Source organism: Triticum aestivum, chromosome 4B (assembly GCF_018294505.1).
Source record: "Triticum aestivum cultivar Chinese Spring chromosome 4B, IWGSC CS RefSeq v2.1, whole genome shotgun sequence".
NCBI classification, from domain to species: domain Eukaryota; kingdom Viridiplantae; phylum Streptophyta; class Magnoliopsida; order Poales; family Poaceae; genus Triticum; species Triticum aestivum.
Window position 1 is genome coordinate 185,665,961 of NC_057804.1, and position 21,656 is coordinate 185,687,616.

Genomic DNA, 21,656 nt, shown 5'->3' on the forward strand with positions numbered 1-21,656 from the left:
CCGGTGCATCCAAACCCCGTGATACGATATGCTCTGTCACACATAAACCTCCTTATATCATCCTCAAAACAGTCACCATACCTACCTATTATGGCATTTCCATAGCCATTCCGAGATATATTGCCATGCAACTTTCCACCGTTCCGTTCATCATCATCATGACATACTTTACTTTTGTCATATTGCCATTGCATGTTCATGTAGTTGACATCATATTTGTGGCAAAGCCAACAAGCATTATTTTTCATACATGTCACTCTTGATTCATTGCACCATCTCGGTACACTGCCGGAGGCATTCATATAGAGTCATATCTTGTTCTAGTTTCGAGTTGTAATCCTTATGTTGTAATCAATAGAAGTGTGATGATCATCATTATTAGAACATTGCCCAAAGAAAAAAAAAGAAAAAAAGGAAGAAAGGCCAAAAAAAAGAAAGGTCCAAAAAAAAGGAAAAAAGAAAAGAAAAAAAAGAGAAGAAAATAAATAAAAAAGGGCAATGTTACTATCTCTTTTTCCACACTTGTGCTTCAAAGTAGCACCTTGTTCTTCATGTAGTGAGTCTCATATATTGTGCTTCAAAGTAGCACCATGTTTTTCATATAGTGAGTCTCATAAGTTGTCTTTTTCATACTAGTGGGAATTTTTCATTATAGAACTTGGCTTGTATATTCCTATGACGGGCTTCCTCAAATGCCCTAGATCTTCGTGAGCAAGCAAGTTGGATGCACACCCACTAGTTTTCTTTTGTTGAGCATTCATTTATAGCTCTAGTGCATCCGTTGCATGGCAATCCCTACTCCTCATGTTGACATCAATTTGTGGGCATCTCTATAGCCCGTTGATTATCCTCGTCAATGTGATACTTTCTCCTTTTTTGTCTTCTCCACACAATCCCCATAATCATATTCTATTCCACCCATAGTGCTATATCCATTGCTTACGCTCATGTATTGCATGAAGGTTGAAAAAGTTTGAGATTATTTAAGTATGAAACAATTGCTTGGCTTGTCATCGGGGGTATAGAAGTTGGGAACATCTTTGTGTGACGAAAATGAAGCATAGCCTAACTATATGATTTTGTAGGGATGAACTTTCTTTTGCCATGTTATTTTGAGAAGACATGCTTACTTTGATTAGTATGCTTGAAGTGTTACTATTTCTTTTATCAATATGAACTTTTATTTTGAATCATTTGGATCTGAACATTCATGCCACAATAAAGAAAATTACATTATGAATTATGCTAGGTAGCATTCCACATCAAAAATTCCCTTTTTATCATTTACCTACTCGAGGACGAGAAGGAATTAAACTTGGGGATGCTTGATACGTCTCCAACGTATCTATAATTTTTGATTGTTCCATGCTATTATATTACCCTTTTGGATGTTTATGGGCTTTATTTTACACATCTATATTATTTTTGGGACTAATCTACTAACCGGAGGCCCAGCCCATATTGCTGTTTTTTGCCTATTTCAGTATTTCGAAGAAAAGGAATATCAAACAGAGTCCAAACGGAATGAAACCATCGGGAGCGTGATTTTTGGAACGAACGTGATCCGGAGAGCTTGGAGTGCAAGTCAAGAAGCTTCCGAGGGCCCCATGAGATAGGGGGCCGCGCCCCCCCCCCTATAGGGCGCGCCCCCTGTCTCGTGGGCCCCTCGGGCGGCCACCGACATACTTCTTCCTCCTATATATATACCTACATACCCCAAAAACATCCAGGAGCACCATGAAACACAATTTCCCCCTGTCTCGTGGGCCCCTCGGGCGGCCACCGACGTACTTCTTCCTCCTATATATACCTACATACCCCAAAAACATCCAGGAGCACCACGAAACACAATTTCCACCGCCGTAACCTTCTGTATCCGCGAGATCCCATCTTGGAGCCTTCGCCGGCACTCTGCCAGAGGGGGAATCGACCATGGAGGGTTTCTACATCAACATCCTTGCCCCTCCGATGAGTTGTGAGTAGTTTACCACAGACCTACGGGTCCATAGTTATTAGCTAGATGGCTTCTTCTCTCTTTTTGGATCTCAATACAATGTTCTCCCCCTCTCTTGTGGAGATCTATTCGATGTAAACTCTTTTTGCGGTGTGTTTGTCGAGATCTGATGAATTGTGGGTTTATGATCAAGTTTATCTATGAATAATATTTGAATATTCTCTGAATTCTTTTATGTATGATTGGGTTATCTTCACAAGTCTCTTCGAATTATCAGTTTGGTTTGGCCGATTGGTCTTTCTTGCCATGGGAGAAGTGCTTAGCTTTGGGTTCAATCTTGCGGTGTCCTTACCCTGTGACAGAAAGGGTTGCAAGGCACATATTGTATTGTTGCCATCGAGGATAACATAGCATATATATTTGAATAAATATATCACAGAAAACAATCCAAGGTATGAAATTCATATGATATCTAATATGCATGGAAAGGAATGGATGGTGCATACGTTCACATACCAATGTAAGAAGCAGGAGACCGCTGCAAAAATGAAATGAGGCCAATCCGAGGAGCAAGAGACCTACTAAGCAGAAGTTGAAGCACCTTTCGATTCGGAAAGCAATCTGCAAAAATTTAAAACATAAGTTCAGGGATAGGAGAAATCTCGGGTGACTGAAAACAGGAAGCGTACAGTAGGAGGGAAATAACTACAATGTACTGATAAAATAGAAATAAACAAATATATTAGTAAAATGATGATACTGGCTTTTGTTTTATGTCCATCCTAAATTAGAAACATGTGCAGGTTGCACTACTAACCAATTTGTGTAAGCATGTATCATAATCAAATAGCAATTTAATGAAATAAGAATCTGAAAGAAATGCACGGAGCAAGCGACCTGTGATGTAATGTGGCCAATCCGAGCAGCAAAAAACCTACACGCTCAACATCCTTTCATCCCTAGCACAAGCTGAGAAATTGGAAAGCATAATCTTGTGTGGATAGAAATATTCAAAGAGGGCTGAAAAGTGGGAGTGTGCACCTAGTAGGGCTGAAGTTGGTTCCCAGACGTGGATGTGAGCAGGCGTTCGTGGTTGATGCGTATGGCAGAGGGGATATAAGCACAACCTTTTCCGCATTTGCAGGGTAATGAAGCAGGATAATGACGGCCATAAAATGAGTGATGCGAGGCTGTTTCATATGCATTTGTGGCATGGAGGTGGAAGAGTTTGCGACATAAAACCGGGGAAGATGAAGGAATTTGGTGGAATTAATGCTCATCTGTGGAGCGGTGGTGACTGGCAGGGAGCCATTGGGCGTGGCGGCATAAGTCACCGGCAGTGGCTGGCCATGAGGACCATCGATTGGGGTGTGGTGGCGGCTGGATCCCGCATCTCTGGAGAGGTTGCTCGCGGGGGACCGCCAACGGTGAGGGCGGCAAGGTCGGCAGGGGAGGCTGGCCGGAGACAAGCATGGTTGGCGGTGGCAGGTGAGAGAGCACGAGGGACTGCGGCGGCTAGTCGAGGAAGGGATTGTTGTGGCGTCAGCTTGACGAAAGGGATTTTCTTTAGCGATTCTTGATGGAAGGGTGTGGGACTGTGGGTCGTACTTATCCTGAACGATAGATGCACATGGGCTTGGAGTGGGTGACGATGACATGTACCTAGGGTAGAGTCTTAGGCCTGACCTAGACACCCTACCCAAGGACACTTCCCTAGAGTCAAAGACATCCAAAGTCCAACAGAGGGTACCGACTGAAATCACCTTGAAGTGTAATCTACTCGACAAAAGATCCCACTCGGATAACCCAATTCCACTCGACCACTATAGAGTCACTCGACCACATGAAGAATCACTCAGAGTATAGAAGGTCTAAAGGCATCTCAGGATGGCAACGATTACGCGTTCACTCTATAGTCATAAAGATCATTAATAGTTGGTGTTACCAGTAACGCTCCTGTCTTAACTCACATTGAACCATGTGTAACTGAGGGCTGCGAGAGTCCTGGTGCACTCTATATAAGCCACCCCCTCCTCGGGCACAAGGGTTCGCACCCCCTGTAACTTCCATGCATAATCTAGTCGACAAGACTCCAGGCACCCAGACATAGGGCTGTTACCTCCTCTGAGAGGGGCCTGAACTCATAAACTTGCGTGTAAAACCTTACCGTAGCTAGGACCTTGCCTCCTCCTATGTACACCCTATTCTTACTGTCAGACTTACTCCCACGACAGTTGGCGCCCATCGTGGGGTAGGCGTCTGAGCGACTTCTGGTGATGTTGCAAATTTCGTTCTTCATCAACATGGTTTCCGGCGGTGGTTTGGCTTTAGGCCACGAGATCTGTCTTGGCGCGCACGTCTTCATCGCTGACGACTACGCCTGGCTCCAAGAATCTCCCCTTGACATCGAGGCCCTTCGGTCCATGGGGTGGCGCACTTCTGTGCGAGTGCCTGTGGCGTTCTCCTTTGTCAGCCGTCGACCTAGTATCGGTCAGCTCCTATTGCGTCCGCCCGTCGTTGCAAGAGGTCCGTCCGTTCGCGGCTCCAATGTTGGGTGAAGCACGCAGTGGCTCATCAATCGACCACCCTTCAAGTTGCAGCAATCAAGTCCGATGAATCCCTTTACGGCCTATTTGATTTGCCAACCGGTCATTCGAATTCGCTTTCTAAGTGTGAAAGCAACGACCCGACAGCAGAGGTCCTCATGGTCGACTCCCAGTGCAGTCCGCCCGGATTTTGCCGCCGCCACGGCGGCGGCTGCGGTGGCGGCGCTGGCTCATCACAAGATCATGACGAGTACATCCCCCAAGCACTCACAGTGGAGCAGAGGGAAGAGCTGCATCGTTGCAACGTCCAAGCACTCTGGACCCCCATCATTGGGAAGACTTCCGAGGCTCGGGCCTTGGAGGCTGCGCGCTTGGCCACCTTGGGTGAGCACACGTATTTGGAGAATCTGCAGAAGGCACTCGACGAACGCGCTCGTCGGCGGATCCCCGAATCCAGTCGACCTGCGCGACAACTGTTTCCGACCGAGCCTCAGGTATACCGTACTCTGATCCAAAATGTTGCAGCAGTAGCAGGCATAGTAGTGTCAATTCAGCCATCATGTTCAGAAGCTGGTAGAGGCTTGCTGCAGATCCAAGCATTGCTTAGAGCCGCTGGGGAACAGAACTCTGCTATCTCCTAATCACGTAACAGAATCCATAGTAGGTCAGTGGTTGCAGACACAGTTCAGTCAGCTCATAGTCCAGGGTCGCCTCGACGGCGTTAGGATCATGGTCCCCGCCAGGATGAGTACCTGGGATGAGGACACGGACAGTATGATCATCAGTTTTCCCGTGATGACCACCGTCGAGTGCCTATGCCCCCTCTGAGGGGCAGGTCGTATGCGCCCCGGCGGTATGATGATAGGCGCCCGTATGGTGACGAGCGGAGAGCCCCAGTCGACCCGAGAGAGCCGGGGTTCAATGCGAGGTCACTCCTTGTGCAAGGTTTGGTCGATAGAGACTGAGCAAACAGAGAAGGGAAAGGCAGATATCGTCCATCTGGAAGCAAAGTATTTGTTTCTGGGCCCGAGTGTTTTAGTATGGCCATCCGATCGGCTGAGATGACTCCCAACTTCAGGTTGGCTATGGGCGTGAGTAAGTTCACCGAAGAGTCAAAGCGGGACACCTGGCTGGAAGACTACCGAGTGGCTGTGCAGATTGGTGGAGGCAATGATGATGGAGCCATGAAGCACCTCCCCCTGATGCTTGAGGGTTCGGCCAGATCCTGGTTGACTCAGTTGGCCCCTGGGAGTATTTTCTACTGGGATGACTTGGCCCGAGTGTTCATCAAAAGATTCGAGGGCACTTGGAAGTGACCTGCTGGGCTGACTGAATTGCAACACTGTATTCAGAAGCCGAATGAAACTTTGAGAGAATTCATCCATAGATGGACTACCCTTCATCATACGGTAGAAAATGTGTCAGATCACCAGGCGGTTTGCGCCTTCAAGGAGGGCGTCTGGTACAGAGAGCTCACACTAAAATTCGGTCGTTCCGGAGACATGACTCTAACCCAAATGATGGAAATAGCCACTCAGTATGCTAATGGTGAAGAGAAGGACCGCCTCCGCAGTGGCAGGGGAAAACTAGTCGTCCAGGATTCCGGGGCTGGAAATTTCAGTCGGAAGCAAAACCAAAAAGTTGAACCTATAGGACCTGCTGAGGCTGCAGTCCTGAGTGCACAAGGGAAATTAAAGGAAAACCCAAACCATAGTGGAAACCCAAGAAGGAGAAGGATCAGTCAGGTCAAGACATTCTGGATTTGTTGTGTTACATTCACACGAAAAGACGATGAGGGTAACCTGATTCAACCCAAACATACCATTCGGCAGTGCCGGCTCCTGATTCAGAGCTTCTGAGAGGACCAGCTCAGTGGAAGGAATCTGATAAGGAGGAAGAAAAGGAGGAACATGATGGTTACCCTCAGGTCAATGCTACCTTGATGATTTTTCGCTGACATAGAGAGCAAAAGTTGACTGAAAGTCACTAACAGGGAGGTGAATATGGTTGCCCGGCAACTACGACGTATTTGAGGTGGTCAAAGACTCCCATCACATTCGACCAGTCAGATCACCCAGCGCACGTGGTCACCCTTGGGCGGCAAGCGTTAGTGGTCGACCTAGTCATTGGGGGCACCCGACTGACTAAAGTCCTTATGGATGGCGGCAGTGGATTGAACATTCTGTATGCTGAGACCCTCCAAGGGATGGGCATCCCGATGTCCAAACTCAGTGAAAGTAATATGCAGTTCCACGGTTTCATTCCTAGAAACAAGGCAAAGTCACTTAGGCAGATCGCTCTGGATGTGGTTTTCGGTGATTCCAAGAATTACCGCAAGGAAAAGTTGACGTTTGAGGTGGTGGATTTCCACAGTGCTTATCATGCCATTCTGGGCAGGACAACGTTTGCTCGTTTCATGGATCGACCGCGTTACGTATATCTCAAGTTGAAGATGTCTGGTCCTAGAGGTGTGATCACAGTCACAGCCTCACAGGAAATAGACAGAGAGCAGAAGAGTGCCTTCAGAAGGGCTGCAAGATTGTCAATGAGTAGATGGCAACAGTGGAGATGCAGGAATATAAGAAAAATGCAGATCCGAGTGATTTGCTGCGGTCCAAGAAACCAGCCTCAGAGTCTGCATTTCAGTTGGCCGGTGAAACCAAGTCTGTTCATATCCACCCGAAAGACCCCACTGCAGCTCCGACTCACATCTCAACAACACTTGACAACAAATAGGAAGCCGCGCTCATCCAGTTCCTCCATGAGAAATGGGACATCTTCGCATTGAAACCAGCTGACATGCCAGGTGTACCCACGGGGCTGGCTGAGCACCATTTGCGTGTTGACCCAGAAGCAAAACCAGTGAAAAAGCATCTCCATAGGTTCGCCGCGGAAAAGAGAAAGGCGACTGGCGAGGAAGTGGCTCGGCTTCTGGCAACTGCGTTCATCCATGAGATTTACCACTCCGAGTGGCTCACCAACATCGTCATGGTCCCTAAGAAAGATGATTCACTTCGTATGTGTACCGACTGCGAGGTGCGATCATTTGTCCTTTTTGGATGCGTATTTCGGGTACCATCAGATCCGACTGTATGGACCCGATGAAATAAAAATGGCCTTCATCACCCCATTCAGGTGTTTTTGCTATGTTACCATGCCTTTTGGTATCAAGAATGCTGGTTCCACATTCATGTGCATGATTCAGAAGTGCCTGCTCACTCAAATCAGTCGGAACGTGGAAGCATACATGGATGATATCATGGTCAAGTCACACAAGAGTTTTGACCTGCTGACTGATCTTGCTGAAACATTTGCCAACCTAAGAATATATGACATCAAGCTTAATCCGTCCAAATGCACATTCCGAGTCCCTGGAGGGAAGTTGCTCAGTTTCCTCATTTCCAGACGAGGAATCGACGCGAACCTAGAAAAGATTGGAGCAATTCTCCGAATGAAACACCCTGTGCGTGTGCATGATGTTCAAAAGCTCACGGGTTGTTTGGCAGCATTGAGTCAGTTCATTTCTCGTCTTAGTGAAAAGGCATTACCTCTTTACCGACTGATGAAAAAGTCTGATACATTCAATTGGACTCTTGAAGCTGAAGCAACGTTTGTAGAGCTCAAAGCCCTGCTTTCCACCCAGCCGGTGCTTGCTGCTCTAGTCAAAGAGCCTCTGTTATTATATATCACAACCACTGGACAAGTTGTCAGCACAACGCTCACGGTCTAGTGGGAGGAAGAAGGCAAAGCCTATAAGGTTCAGTGCCCAGTGTATTAAATTTCTGAAGTTCTGACTCCCTCCAAGCAAAGGTATCCGCATTAACAGAAGCTTGTCTATGGAATTTATTTGACCACGAAGAAAGTTGCACATTACTTCGTAGACCACTCAGTTTTGGTCGTCAGCGATGCCTCATTATTAAAGATTTTTAACAATCAAGATGCAACTGGTCGAGTGGCAAAGTGGGCGATTGAACTTCTTCCTCTAGATATCAAGTTCGATGCAAAAAAAGGCAATTAAGTCTCAGGCAATTGCAGATTTCTTGGCCGAGTGGATTGAGCAGCAGCAACCGACTCAAGGTCACTCGAAGCATCAGACCATGTTCTTTGATGTATTTAAGATGTTGAATAGCTCTGGAGCTGGAGTGGTCCTGGTGTACCCAAGAGGCGATAAGTTCAGTTACGTTCTCCAAATTCACTTTGATTCCTCCAATAACCAAGCTGAATACGAAGCACTTTTATATGGGTTGCGTATGGCCATTTCACTCGGCATCCGTCGCTTCATGGTTTACGACGACTCAGATTTGGTGGTAAATCAAGTGATGAAGGAATGGGATATTAGGAGCCATGCCATGACTGGATACTGCAATGCATTGAGAAAGTTAGAAAATAAGTTTGAAGGCTGGAGCTCCACCACATACCCCGACTCAAGAATCAGGCAGCTGATGATCTGGCGAAAATAGGTTCCACTCGGAAGCCTATTCGCAATAATGTGTTCTTGGAGCATCTCCACACCCCATCAGTTCAAGAAGATCCCTTTACAAAGGAGCCCCCACAGCCGATAAGTTCAACCAATCGGACTGAAGTTGAAGTCCCAGCAGTGGTCGACCTAATCTCGATGGTTTTGGTAACCATCCTCGACTGAAGAGTGCCATATATTGCATACCTTCTCAGGAAGGAGCTCCCAGAAGATGAGGATGAAGCTCGTCAGATCGTGCGCAGATCCAAAGCCTTCACAGTTATAGGCGATCAACTTTTCAGACAAAGTGTAACTGGTGTTACTTAGCGGTGTATTTCTCCAGAAGAAGGTCGACTGATCTTAAATGAGATCCACTCGGGGACCTGTGGTCACCATGCATCCTCCTGGACCATCGTGGCCAAAGCATACCGAGTAAGGTTCTACTGGCCGCGAGCAAACAAAATGGCTAAAGAGATAGTTGAGAAGTGTGAAGGTTGCCAGTTTTACTCGAACATGTTCCACAAACCTGCATCAGCCTTAAAGACTATTCCACTCATTTGGCCATTTGCTGTTTGGGGACTCAACATGGTTGGGCCCCAGAGGACCGGCAGAAGCGGCTTCACCCATCTGCTCATGGCAGTCGACAAGTTCACTAAGTGGATTGAAGCCAAACCCATCAAGAACCTCGACTCGAGCACATCCATTACTTTCATCAGAGGGTTAATATTAAGATATGGAGTTCCGCACATCATCATCATAGATAACGGTTAAAACTTTGATCTCGATGAATTCAGAGCTTTCTTTGCTTCCCAAGGCACTCGAGTCGACTACACATCCGTTGCACACCCGCAGTTGAATGGGAAAGCTGAAAGAGCAAATGGTTTGTTCCTACAAGGGCTAAAACCCCGATTGATGCAAGACCTCAAGCATGCAGCAGGTGCTTGCGTGACTGAATTGCCTTCCGTTTTGTGGGGATTGAGGACAACTCCCAACCTGTCGACTGGTCGAACTCCTTTCTCCATTGTGTATGGAGCTGAAGTTGTACTTCCGAGTGACTTGCTCCACAATGCACCCCGAGTAGATCTCTTCTCAGAAGCTAAAGCTGAACAAGCATGTCAAGATGTTGTTGATCTTCTGGAAGAGGAGAGAGAGATGGACTTGATCTGGTCGACCATCTATCAGCAAGATATTCGTCGATTCCACGCTCAAAACTTTAGAGGTCATGCATTTCAGGAAGGAGACCTCGTGCTCCAAGTGGATCAACAAGGGCCTCACAAGCTCGCCCCTGCCTGGGAAGGCCCCTTCATTGTCACCAAGGTGCTTCACAATGGAGCTTATCACCTTTACAACATAGCCAAGAAGAAGGACAAGCCGCGCTCCTGGAACGCGGATCTGCTCCACTCTTTTATACCTAAGACACTCGGATTGTCGAGATGTAATAAGAAGTACTTTTCAGATTGTTTATCAAAGACATGATTCCTGCAGTCACAAAAAGATTGTTTTCACATAGAATTGTGTCCAAATCCCCCAGTGGGTGGCTTAGGCGCGAACCCGATTCACCTAAGTTTCAAAAACACTCCGAGTGAAGAGCAATCCTCTCACTCGGGGGCTTAGCTGTGACCCCGTACTCGCCTAAGTTTCAAAAACACTCTGAGTGAAGAGCAATCCTCTCACTCGGGGGCTTAGCTGCGATCCCGTACTTGCCTAAGTTTCAAAACACACTCCAAGTGAAGAGCAATCCTCTCACTCGGGGGCTTAGATGCGATCCTGTACTCTCCTAAGTTTCAAAAACACTCTGAGTGAAGAGCAATCCTCTCACTCAAGGGCTTAGCTGTGATCCCATACTCACCTAAGTTTCAAAAACACTCCGAGTGAAGAGCAATCCTCTAACTCGGAGGCTTAGCTACGATCTCGTACTCGCCTAAGTTTCAAAAACACTCCGAGTGAAGAGCAATCCTCTCACTCGGGGGCTTAGCTGTCATCCCCTAGTCGTCTAAGTTTCAAAACACACTAAGAGTGAAGAGCAATCCTGTCACTCGGTGGCTCAGCTACGATTCCATACTTGCCTAAGTTTCAAAAACACTATAAGTGAAGAGCAACCCTCTCACTCGGGGGCTTAGCTGCGATCCCGTACTCGCCTAAGTTTCAAAAACACTCCGAGTGAAGAGCAATCCTCTCACTCGGAGGCTTAGCCGCAATCCCGTACTCGCCTAAGTTCCAAAACACACTCCACGTGACGAGCAATCCTCTCGCTCGGGGGCTTAGCTGCGATCCCGTACTCGCCTAAGTTTCAAAAACATTCCAAGTGAAGAGCAATCCTCCCACTCGGGGCTTAGCTGTGATCCCGTACTTGCCTAAGTTTCAAAACACACTCCGAGTAGAGAGCAATCCTCTCACTCGGGGGCTTAGCTGCGATCCCGTACTCGCCTAAGTTTCAAAACACACTCCAAGTGAAGAGGAATCCTCTCACTCGGGGGCTTAACCGCAATCCCGTACTCGCCTAAGTTTCAAAACACACTCCGAGTGAAGAGCAATCCTCTCACTCGGGGGCTTAGCTGCGATCCCGTACTTGTCTAAGTTTCAAAAACACTCCAAGTGAAGAGCAATCCTCTCACTCGGTGGCTTAGCTGCGATCCCGTACTCGCCTAAGTTTCAAAACATACTCCCAGTAAAGAGCAACCCTCTCACTCAGGGGACTTAGCTATGATCACGCACTTGCCTCAGCTTCAAAGAACACAATGAGGTGCACCTTGAGCTGCGTGATACATCCATTTTGCATCATGCTTTTCTATCAATATTTATTGCATTATGGGCTATTATTACACGTTATGTCACAATACTTATGGCTATTCTCTCTTATTTTACAAGGTTTACATGAAGAGGGAGAATGCCGACAGCTGGGATTCTGGGCTGGAAAAGGAGCAAATATTGGAGACCTATTTTGCACAGCTCCAAAAGTCCTGAAACTCCAAGAAAGTCATTTTTGGAATTAATGATAAATATTCAGCGGAAGAAATTCCTGAGGGGGGGCACCCAACGTCCACAAGGGTGGGGGCGCGCCCTACCCCCTGGGCGTGCCCCCTTGCCTCGTGGGCGAACTGGCAGCCCTGCGGTGCCCATCTTCTGCTATATGAAGTCTTTTACCCTGGAAAAACTCATAAGAAAGCTTACATGACGAAACTCCGCCGCCATGAGGCGGAACCTTGGCGGAACCAATCTAGGGCTCCGGTGGAGCTGTTCTGCCGGGGAAACTTCCCTCTGGGAGGTGGAAATCATCACCATTGTCATCATCATCGATCCTCTCATCGAGAGGGGGTCAATCTCCATCAACATCTTCACCAGCACCATCTCCCTAGTTCATCTCTTATATCCAATCTTTGTACCAAAACCTCATATTGGTACCTGTGAGTTGCTAGTAGTGTTGATTACTCCTTGTAGTTGATGCTAGTTGGTTTATTTGGTGGAAGATCATATGTTCAAATCCTTAATGCATATTAATACCCCTCTGATTATGAACATGAAATGCTTTGTGAGCAGTTATGTTTGTTCCTGAGGACATGGGTGAAGTCTTGCTATTAGTAGTCATGTGAATTTGGTATTCGTTAGATATTTTGATGAGATGTATGTTGTCTCTCCTCTAGTGGTGTTATGTGAACGTCGACTACATGACACTTCACCATTATTTGGGCCTAGAGGAAGGCACTGGGAAGTAATAAGTAGATGATGGGTTGCTAGAGTGACAGAAACTTAAACCCTAGTTTATAAGTTGCTTCGTAAGGGGCTGATTTGGATCCATATGTTTCATGCTATGGTTAGGTTTACCTTAATACTTCTTTTGTAGTTGCGGATGCTTGCAATAGGGGTTAATCATAAGTGGGATGCTTGACCAAGAAAGGGCAGTACCCAAGCACCGGTCCACCCACATATCAAATTATCAAAGTAACGAACGCGAATCATATGAGCGTGATTAAAACTAGCTTGACGATAATTCCCATGTGTCCTCGGGAGCGCTTTTCTCATTATAAGAACTTGTCCAAGCTTGTCCTTTGCTACAAAAAGGAATGGGCCACCTTGCTACACCTTATTTACTTTCATTGCTTGTTACCCGTTACAAATTATCTTATCACAAAACTATCTGTTACCTACAATTTCAGAGCTTGCAGAGAATACCTTACTGAAAAGCGGTTGTCATTTCCTTCTGCTCCTCGTTGGGTTACTTATCGAAAGGACTATGATAGATCCCCTACACTTGTGGGTCATAAAGACTCTTTTCTGATACCGTTGCCGGGGAGTGAAGCACTTTTGGTGAGTGGAACTTGGTAAGGAAACATTTAAATAGTGTGCTGAAATTTACTGTCACTTGTTACTATGGAAACTAATCCTTTGAGGGGCTTGTTCGGGGTATCTTCACCCCGACCAGTAGAGCAAAGAGTTGCTCCTCAACCTACTGAACCTACTGAAAATGTTTACTTTGAAATACCTTCGGGTATGGTAGAGAAACTGCTAGCTAATCCCTTTGTAGGAGATGGAACATTGCATCCTGATTTACACCTTATCTATATGGATGAAGTCTGTGGATTATTTAAGCTTGTAGGTATGCCCGATGATGTTATTAAGAAGAAGGTTTTCCCTTTATCTTTGAAGGGAGATGCATTGACGTGGTATAGGCTATGTGATGATATGGGATCTTGGGACTATAAACGATTGAAATTGGAATTTCACCAGAAGTTTTATCCTATGCACCTTGTTCATCGTGATTGTAATTATATATATTACTTTTGGCCTCATGAAGGAGAAAGCATCGCTCAAGCTTGGGGGAGGCTTAAGTCAATGTTATATTCATGCCCCAATCATGATCTCTCAAGAGAAATGATTATTCAAAACTTTTATGCTCGACTTTCTCTCAACAATCGCACCATGCTTGATACTTCTTGTGCTGGGTCTTTTATGATGAAGACTATTGAATTCAAATGGGATTTATTGGAAAGAATTAAACGCAACTCTGAATATTGGGATTCCGACGATGGTAAGGAGTTAGGTATGACATCTAAGTTTGATTGTGTTAAATATTTTATGAATACCGATGCTTTTCGTGGATTTAGCACTAAATATGGAGTTGACTCTGAGATAGTAGCTTCTTTCTGTTAATCATTTGCTACTCATGTTGATCTCCCTAAGGGGAAGTGGTTTAAATATAATCCTCCCATTGAAGTAAATGTAGTTGCACCTACTACGGTTGAAGAAAAGACTATCACTTATAATGATCCTATTGTTCCTACTACTTATATTGAGAAACCACCTTTCCCTGTTAGGATAAAGGATCATTCTAAAGCTTCAACTGTGGTTGGTAAGAGTAATACTAGAACATATACACCACCTGAGAAAATTAAAGTTGAACCTAGTATTGCTATGGTTAAAGATCTCTTGGCTGATAATATTGATGGGCATGTTATTTATTTCTGTGATGCAGCTGCTAGAATTGCTAGACCCGATGCTAAGAAACATAGATCTGTTGTAGGCATGCTTGTTATTTCTGTTAAATAGGATATCATTATTATCATGGCTTATGTGATATGGGTGCTAGTGCCAGTGCAATACCTTTTTCCTTATATGAAGAAATTATGCATGATATTGCACCTACTGAGGTAGAAGAAATTGATGTTACAATTAAGCTTGCCAATAGAGATACTATTTCACCAATTGGGATTGTTAGAGATGTTGAAGTCTTGTGTGGAAAAGTTAAATATCCTTCTGATTTTCTTGTTCTTGGTTCCCCACAAGATGACTTTTGTCCCATCATATTTGGTAGACCCTTCTTGAATACTGTTAATGCTAAGATTGATTGCAAAAAGGGTGTTGTTACTGTTGGGTTAGGGGATATGTCTCATGAGTTTAATTTTACTAAGTTTTGTAGACAACCCCATGATAAAGAATTGCCTAGTAAGGATGAAATTATTGGTCTTGCTTCTATTGCGTGCCTCCTAATGATCCTTTAGAACAATATTTGCTAGACCATGAAAATGATATGTTTATGAATGAAAGAAAGGAAATAGATGAAGTATTCTTTAAAAAGTGTCCTATTTTGAAACATAACTTGCCTGTGAAATCTTAGGGGATCCTGCACCACCCAAGGGTGATCCCGTGTTTGAGCTTAAACCATTACCTGATACTCTTAAATATGCTTATCTTGATGAAAAGAAGATATATCCTGTTATTATTAGTGCTAACCTTTCAGAGCAGGAAGAGGAAAGATTATTGAAAACTCTGAAGAAGCACCGTGCTGCTATTGGATATACTCTTGATGATCTTAAGGGCATTAATCCCACTCTATGCCAACACAAAATAAAATTGGAGGAAGACGCTAAACCAGTTATTGATCACCAACAACGGTTAAATCCTAAGATGAAAGAAGTGGTAAGAAATGAAATACTAAATCTCCTTGTGACAGGTATAATTTATCATGTTGTTAATAGTCAGTGGGTAAGTCCTGTCCATTGTGTCCCTAAGAAGGGAGGTATTACTGTCGTTCCTAATGATAAATATGAATTGATCCCGCAAAGAATTATTACAGGTTATAGGATGGTAGTTGAGTTCCGCAAATTAAATAAAGCTACTAAAAAGGGTCATTACCCTTTATCTTTTATTGATCAAATGCTAGAAAGATTATCCAAACATACACATTTTTGCTTTCTAGATGGTTACTCTGGTTTCTCTCAAATACTTGTGTCAACGGAGGATCAAGGAAAGACCACTTTTACTTGCCCTTTCGGTACCTTTGCTTATAGACGTATGCATTTTGGTTTATGTAATGCACCTGCTACCTTTCAAAGATACATGATGGCTATATTCTCTGACTTGTGTGAAAAGATTTGTGAGGTATTCATGGATGATTTCTCCATTTATGGATCCTATTTTGATGATTGCTTGAGCAACCTTGATCGAGTTTTGCGGAGATGTGAAGACACTAGTCTCGTCTTGAATTGGGAAAAGTGCCAATTTATGGTTAATGAAGGCATTGTCTTGGGGCATAAAATTTCTGATATAGGTATTGAAGTTGATAAAGCTAAAGTTGATGCTATTGAAAAGATGCCATGTCCCAAGGACATTAAAGGTATGAGAAGTTTCCTTGGTCATGCCGGTTTTTATAGGAGGTTCATTAAGGACTTCTCTAAAATTTCTAGACCTCTGACTAATATATTAACAAAAGATATTCCTCTTGTCTTTGATGATGATTGTGTAGAAGTGTTTGAAATAGTTAAGAAAGCTTTGATTTCTGCACCTATTGTTCAGCCACCTGATTGGAATTTACCCTTTGAAATTATGTGTGATGCTAGTGATTATGCTGTAGGTGCTATTCTAGGACAAAGAGTTGATAAGAAACTAAATGTTATTCAATATGCTAGTAAAACTCTAGATACTGCTCAGAGAAATTATGCTACTACTGAAAAAGAATGCTTATCAGTTGTATTTGCTTATGATAAGTTTAGACCTTATATTGTCGATTCTAAAGTAACTATTCACACTAATCATGCTGCTATTAAATATCTTATGGAAAAGAAAGATGCTAAACCTAGACTTATTAGATGGGTTCTCTTGCTACAAGAATTTGATTTGCATATTATTGATAGAAAGGGAGCTGAGTACCCCGTTGCAGAGAACTTGTCTAGGTTAGAGAATGCTCTTGATGACCCACTACCTATTAATGATAGCTTTCCTGATGAACAATTAGCTGTCATAAATGCTTCTCGTACTACTCCATGGTATGCTGATTATGCTAATTACATTGTTGCTAAATTTATACCACCTAGTTTCACATACCAGCAAAAGAAAAAGTTCTTCTATGATTTAAGACATTACTTCTGGGATGACCCAAACCTTTATAAAGAAGGAGTAGATGGTGTTATTAGACGTTGTGTACCTGAGCATGAAGAGGAACAGATCCTACGCAAGTGTCACTCCGAGGCATATGGAGGACACCACACTGGAGATGGAACTGCACAGAAGGTATTACTATCCGGTTTTTACTGGCCTACTCTCTTCAAAGATGCCCTTAAGTGTGTCTTGTCTTGTGATGAATGTCAAAGAATTGGTAATATTAGTAGACGTCAAGAAATGCCTACGAATTATTTTCTTGTTATTGAACCATTTGATGTTTGGGGCTTTCATTACATGGGACTGTTTCCTACCTCTAATGGGTATACACATATTTTAGTTGCTGTTGATTACGTTACTAAGTGGGTAGAAGCTATTCCAACTAGTAGTGCTAATCATAACACCTCTATTAAGATGCTTAAAGAAGTTATTTTTCCGAGGTTTGCAGTCCCTAGATACTTAATGACTGACGGTGGTTCACATTTCATTCATGGTGCTTTCCGTAAAATGCTTGCTTAGTATGATGTTAATCATAGAATTGCATCTCCATATCACCCACAGTCTAGCGGTCAAGTAGAATTGAGTAAAAGAGAGATTAAATTAATTTTGCAAAAGAGTGTTAATAGATCTAGAAAGAATTGGTCCAAGAAACTTGATGATGCATTATGGGCTTATAGAACTGCATATAGGAATCCTATGGGTATGTCTCCCTATAAAATGGTTTATGGAAAAGCATGTCACTTACCTCTCCAACTAGAACATAGGGCATATTGGGCCATTAAAGAGCTCAGTTATGATTTCAAACTTGCCGGTGAGAAGAGGCTATTTGACATTAGCTCACTTGATGAATGGAGAACGCAAGCCTATGAGAATGCCAAACTGTTTAAAGAAAAAGTTAAAAGATGGCATGACAAAAGGATACAAAAGCATGAGTTTAACGTAGGTGATTATGTGTTGCTATTCAACACTCGTTTAAGATTTTTTGCAGGAAAACTTCTCTCTAAATGGGAAGGCCCTTACATTATCAATGAGGTCTATCGTTCCGGTGCCATAAAAATCAACAACTTTGAAGGCACAAATCCAAAGGTGGTGAACGGTCAAAGAATCAAACATTATATCTCAGGTAACCCAATAAATGTTGAAACTAATGTTATTGAAACTATAACACCGGAGGAATACATAAGAGACACTTTCCAGAACGTTTCAGACTCCGAAAAGGAATAGGTATGAGGTACGGTGTCGGGGGAATGAACCCCGGGCATGCAACGGAACCCGGATCCTTTTAGAAAACAACGGGGCCGGTGTTGCCCCTCAAGCCGGCACGCGCTTGGTCGGGTCACTCGACCCGGCCAAACCCCGCAACCCGGCCAAACTCTCCGACCCGGCCAGGCACGTCGACTCGGCCTCAACAACTAGTACAAGACAGCCGAACCTGGCGCAACCAAGGCTTCCTCAACAAGTCAGCTCCACCCGTGGCGTGTTCCGCAACCCAGCCACAGGTCAGCTCCCGTCCCATCTAGGCCGTACGATGGGACGAGTCTTCATCCACTGATGACCAAGGCAACAGTGCCCCACCCATGCCTCTAGTCAGCCGGAGCATGGCAACAGTTGAGGGAGTCCTGGATTAGGGGGTATCCGGACAGCCGGACTATATACTTTGGCCGGACTATTGGACCATGAAGATACAAGACTCAAGACTTTGTTCCGTGTCTGGATAGGACTCTCCTTTGCGTGGAAGAAAAGCTTGGCGATCCGGATATTATATTTCCTTCCTTGTAACTGACTCCATATAAACCCTAGCCCTCTTTGATATCTATATAAACCGGAGGGTTTAGTCCTGAGACACCGAATCATAATCATCATAGGCTAGCTTCTAGGGTTTAGCCTCTACGATCTCGTGGTAGATCAACTCTTGTAATACCCATATCATCAATATCAATTAACCAGGAAGTAGGGTTTTACCTCCATCGAGAGGGCCCTAACCTGGGTAAAACATTGTGTCCCTTGCCTCCTGTTACCATCAGCCTTAGACGCACAGATCGGGACCCCCTACTCGAGATCCGCCGGTTTTGACACTGACAATGGTGCTTTCATTGAGAGTTCCGTTGTGTCGTCGCTGCAAGGCTTGATGGCTCCTTTAATCATCAACAACAACATGGTCCAGGGTGAGACTTTTCTCCCCGGACAGATCTTCGTGTTCGTGGCTTCGCACTGCGGGCCAATTCGCTTGGCCATCTGGACCAAATCGACAGCTACGCCCCTGGCCATCAGGTCAGATTCGGAAACTTGAACTACACGGCTGATATCCGCGAACACTTGATCTTCAACTGATTCGGGCCTGCGCCAGGAGCACTGGACAGTCACGATGAGCACGACTTAGACCTGCTGTCGGACAATGCTCGAGATATCACCCCTGCTGGAGCCCTGGACCTAAATTCGGAGCAGATTGCGTCGCCCGAGGACGGGTGGATGGACCCCGCCCCGGAGGCCGCACACTCATCGGTGATAGGGCAGAACACAGGCCTCACCCCCAAGGAAGCCTATGATGCCGGACCCCCTGACTCGTATCCGGCTGTAGGTTCCAATCCACGCACCCCCGAGCCCGCCGAGTCTGGTTGGGCTCCGAAAATGGATTTTACCGCTGCGGATATCTTCCAGTACTCGCCCTTTGGCGACATGCTGAACTCATTAAAGTCTCTCTCTTTATCAGGAGACTCTTGGCCGAACTATGTCCGGCTCAGAGGGGAAGAAGGCGACGAAGAAATCCGTTGCCCACCCACCACCCACTTCATAGCCACTGTCGATGATGTATCAGACATGCTTGACTTCGACTCCGATGATACCGATGGTATGGACGTCGGCACAGGAGACGACTCAGAACCAACGGGGCGCTGGACAGCCACCTCATCATATGATATATACATGGTGGATACGCCTAAAGAAGACAACGGCGACAAACCGGAGGATAAAACCCCCAGACAAAAGCCAAAACGACGGCACAGACGCCGCTCCAAGTCCAGCAACAGTAAAAATAGCGATAACAACGCTAGAAAGATCGGCACTCCGGTCAACTCCGAAGGCAACAACGACCATATGGACCTAGCAATGGAGCAGGATGAGCCAGGTCACACTGAACACAGTTTGGAGCAGATGCCCGATCACAATGATCCCGAGGGAAGAACTCATCAAACCGTCCTGGGACAAGAGCACAGTCCGGATGACGATGCATTCATCATCCCGGAAACATGCTTGGAACGAGATAAACTCCACAGAAGGCTTATGGCCACTACGAGAAGTCTAAAGAAGCAGAAGCAACGGCTTAAGGCCACACAGGAAACGCTCAATCGCAGATGGAATAAAGTGCTAGACACTGAAGAAAAGTACGGCGACGATCGCCACACAAAGAGCTACCCAAAACGCAAGCTGCTGCCAGAATTCGACGATGAGGCTGTTCTGCCAAAGAACAATACGGCCAGGAGGCCGGACAAACCACTTCGTAACCGCAATAGAGCAGCTACCGACGCGGCACACGATTTGCGTGAGCTCTTGGATAAAAAGGCCGGCACGGCCAGGTCCATCTACGGATCTAAAGGACACGCCCCGACGCAGGACTACGGTCACCAAAATGATCAGATCGACCGGATACCAGTTCGGAATCATTACCGGACACAACAACAGCCGACGGCATACAAAAACACGTCCAGATACAGAGGGGCTGCACACCCCCTGTGCTTCACCAAAGAGGTGCTGGACCACGAATTTCCATAGGGTTTTAAACCTATGAACATAGAGGCATATGACGGAACGACAGACTCTGGGGGTCTGGATTGAGGATTTTATCCTACATATCCACATGGCTCGTGGGGACGACCTCCACGCCATCAAATACCTCCCCCTCAAGTTGAAGAGACCAGCCCGACACTAGTTGAAAAGCCTTCCCGAAAATTCAATCGGAAGTTGGGAGGAACTCAAGGATGCTTTCAGGGCCAATTTTCAAGGGACCTACGTCCAGCCTCCGGACGCGGATGATTTAAGTCACATAATTCAACAGCCCAGAGAGTCCGCCCACAAGCTTTGGAACAGATTCCTCACTAAGAAGAATCAAATTGTCGATTGTCCGGATGTCGAAGCCTTGGCGGCCTTCAAACATAGCATCCGGGACGAGTGGCTCGCCAGACACCTCGGCCAAGAAAAGCCGAGGACAATGGCAGCCTTAACAAGCCTTATGACCCGCTTTTGCGCAGGTGAAGATAGCTGGTTGGCCTGTAAAGGCACCAGCGACCCAAGTACATCCGAAATCAAGGATGGCAATGGGAAGCCACAACACAATAAAAACAAATGTCAAAACAAGGAAGAGAGTCCGGACAACACAACGGTCAACGCTGGATTCAGGGGCTCTCGACCCAGTCAACAAAAGAAGCCATTTAAAGGCAACAAAGAGGGACCGTCCGACCTGAACAAAGTCCTGGACAGACTGTGCCAAATTCATGGCACCCCCGAAAAACCTGCGAACCACACTCAGAGAGAATGCTGGGTCTTCAAGTAGGCCGGCAAATTAAATGCCGAACACAAGGGAAGGGAAGCACCAAGTGAAGACGAGGATGAGCCTCACCAGCTGAACACTGGGGGACAGAAAAAATCCCCGCCAGACGTAAAAACAGTAAACATGATCCACGCGACTCACATATCCACGTGAAGGCGCGAATGCGCGCTCAGAGGCGCATACACTATAGAGCCCGTCGCACCCAAACTCAACCACTGGTCGGCTTGCCCAATCACTTTCAATCACAGGGACTACCCGACTAGTATTCGGCACGGAGGATCAGCG